General features: G+C 32.3%; 1 non-coding gene across 1 annotated transcript; it reads left to right on the top strand.

Annotated features, from left to right (window-relative positions):
• The first annotated feature begins 1,769 nt into the window (after positions 1-1,769).
• LOC117277604 (small nucleolar RNA snoR137) lies at positions 1,770-1,876 on the top strand. The gene has a single exon (XR_004507912.1). It is a non-coding gene; the product is annotated as a small nucleolar RNA snoR137 (small nucleolar RNA).
• Positions 1,877-3,326: the final 1,450 nt, after the last annotated feature.

The following is a 3,326-nucleotide window of genomic DNA, read 5'->3' as shown; positions in this document are numbered from 1 at the left end:
AGGACATCAAATTGGGCCAGTTAAAAAGGAAAGGTTGTCAATGGTCATGGTTTTGCATTCCTATACACTATTTCAATCTTTATTACCCCCACTACTCAAGTTTTAATATAATTACATATTATATACCCAATTACCAATTATGTACATTTTTAGGCATTTAATGATAATAATTAGTGTCCTAAAATCACTCTAACGTATCTTTCACTCCCCCACGTTTTTCTCTCCAGTAATGTAGAGCAAAGGAAAAGAGAGCAGCAATTCCACCATTGACAGCCATTAAAAAGCTTTGAAGCTTTGAATTCAAATTTGGTTTTCAAAAACCATTATTTGTTTGAATTGGGTGTTGTTGCAAACAATTAGAAATTCACTCTACGTATCTCTCTATCTCTCAATCCCTAATTCCAGTAATGTAGAGCAAAGGAAAAGAGAGCAGTAATTCCACCATTGACAGCCATTAAAAAGCTTTGAAGCTTTTAATTTCAATTTGAATTTTCAAAAACCATTATTTGTTTGGATTGGGTGTTATTGCAAACAATTGAGAATATTGTTTGGAGTTTATATCTGAATTTTGAGAGTGTTTTGGTGAAAATTAGACTTGATTTTGGCTGAATTTCATATTGAAAGAAGAAGAAGAAGAAGAAGAAGAAGAGAAGAAGAAGAAGAAGAAGAAGAAGACATGACATACATTATACTTACGAAATTGTAGTAAAGTTGTAGTAAAATTATAGAAAAATTGTATTATGTTGTTTATATATATATTTTATTTAAATATTGTATTAAAAGTTATATTACTTAAATATTGTATGCAAGTTGAACAATATTGTATAAAAATTATATTTAAGTTGTATGATATTATAATATTATATAACTGGGTAGAAATAATGTATGAAAGTTGTAGATAAGTTTTATAATATATAATTAGTTGTATGAAATTTATTTTTACTATGTATAAATCAGATACAAAATATACAAAAGACATATTGTATAAATTTTATATAAAAATTGTATTTAAGTGGTATGATATTGTAGTTGTATATAACTGGATAGAAATAATGTAGATAAGTTGTAGATAAGTTATATAATATATAATTAGTTGTATGAAATTTATTTTTACTATGTATAAATCAGATACAAAATATACAAAACACATATTGTATAAAATTTGTATGAAAACTGTATTTGTGTAATAAGGAATAGTGTCAAGAACAGAGAAGTGGCTGAATCTGAAGCTATTTTCATCTATTTTCTTATAAAATTGAAATTTCTTTTGCGAACTTTAAAAGGGTGTATTGGTACAGATTTTTGGCTTGTTTATTTATAGAGAAAATATGTAGATGTGAATAGACTAATTTTATGTGTGAAATTAAGACGCTGGATATTTGGTGATTAGTATTATAATCTGATTCGATATTTTATCCCTATTAGTGTTACAGATGTTGACATTGAGAAGATGGTAATTATGGATTTTCGTATAGGAGTACCGTATATTAAGGCGGAAGAAAAATAGTTATTAACTGGAGTCTCCTCTATGAATTTTCTGTGCAAAGAGTGATAAGAGAAATTGCTTTCCGAGGCGTTGCGTGCATTGCTTTACTGATATTCAATGGACGTGTTAAGGGAAGCATAGATTAATATCAATGCCAATTATTTTTTTTCTATTTTATGGTTAACTGATTTTCTGTCAGTTGGGCCAATTGTTGGATTGTGACATGATTTTTCTTTTCTTTGAATTCCCTTTTGCTTATTTAAAAAAAGAAAGAAAATAAAGTGTTGCTTCTTATGGTGAACTCTCTCCTAGCAATACAAAAAATGAGGGATGTTCAAGTTTTCGAAGCATAAATCAAAGTGTCAGTATTAAACAACGTGGTGCACATTCAATTGCATCTGGAAAGAAGAGGGGAGAGAGGAGAGAAAAAAGGAAAATTATGTAACTAAATCCCTTGATTGAAGGCACAAATAATGGATTGAGAGCCTTTTAAGGTGGATTGTATATATTTTGTAATCAAAACTTGTTTATGCCGGGTAATTAACTAAACATGGACATTTAGGGTAATAAAGTTTCCAATAGTGTATAAGAATAAAAAAATCCCTGTAATAAAAGGGATGCAGGGGATATAATCTATAGCAACATTGATTGGGCGTTTGGAAATGCTTATTGGCTTACACAATACAGTAGCCTAGAGGCTGTTTTTGAATTGCCTGGAGTATCTGATTATTCCCCTATTGTTATCAACACTGAGGTAGCCAGGAATCACTTGCCAAAGCCTTTTAGACTATATAATGTACTGCTACATCATAAGGAGTTTACAGAGGCTATTCTTGAGGTATGGAACCAACAAGTTCAGGGGCATACTATGTACTCACTTTGGCTGAAACTACAGAGGCTAAAAGACAAAACACAACAAATGAACAAGGAGATAACTTCACTGGAGAAGAAACTTGGCAATCTCAGGATGCAACTGCAGAATACCCAATGAAAACTTGATGAAGATCCATTTAATCCACAATTAATAGCCAAGGAAAAGGAATTGCTTATGCAGATTGAAAGATGAGAAGGAGTAAATGAACAAGTACTTAGATAGAGATCCATAGCAATGTGGATAAAAGCAGGAGATCAGAACACTAAATTCTTTCATGCTCACTTAAAGGCCAGACAATCAAGAAACAGAATTGTATCTATTTGCAATGATCAAGGGCTTAGAGTGACAGAGCCAGTATTGATAGAACAAGAATATAGAGGTTTCTTTCAAACACTATTGGGCACTTCAGCTACAGAACTTCCTTGCATTGATCTCGATACAGCTAGGAATGGGCATTGTCTAACCAAGGAGCAACAAAAACTACTCAATGCACAAGTAACAGAGGAAGACATTGACCATGCCCTCAAAGACTTGCCAAATGATAAGGCACTAGGGATAGATGGATTTCCAGTTGAGTTCTTCAAAGCATACTAGTATGTTATTGGAGGAGAGGTTAAACGAGTAGTACAAGAGTTTTTCATTTAATGGAAAACTATTGAAAAGTGTCAACTGTACAACAGTAACACTAGTGCCTAAGGTTGCTAGCCCCACTTCTGTCAAAGAATATCGACATATAGCATATTGTTCCACTATGTACAAGATCATCTCGAAGATCATTACAACAAAGTTGAAGTTGGTGGTGAATTCCATTGTGGGACTTTCTCAATCAGCATTCATTGAAGGGAAAAACATACGATAATGTCATCATTGCCTTTGACCTGGTCAAGGGATATACTCAGAAAGGGGTCTCACCAAGATGCTGCATTAAAGTGGACATAAGAAAAGCTTATGACTCAGTCGAATGGC

This window comes from Nicotiana tomentosiformis, chromosome 12 (genome assembly GCF_000390325.3).
Source record: "Nicotiana tomentosiformis chromosome 12, ASM39032v3, whole genome shotgun sequence".
NCBI lineage: Eukaryota > Viridiplantae > Streptophyta > Magnoliopsida > Solanales > Solanaceae > Nicotiana > Nicotiana tomentosiformis.
Note: the sequence above shows the minus strand (reverse complement) of the source record. Positions and strands in the feature narration are given on the sequence as shown.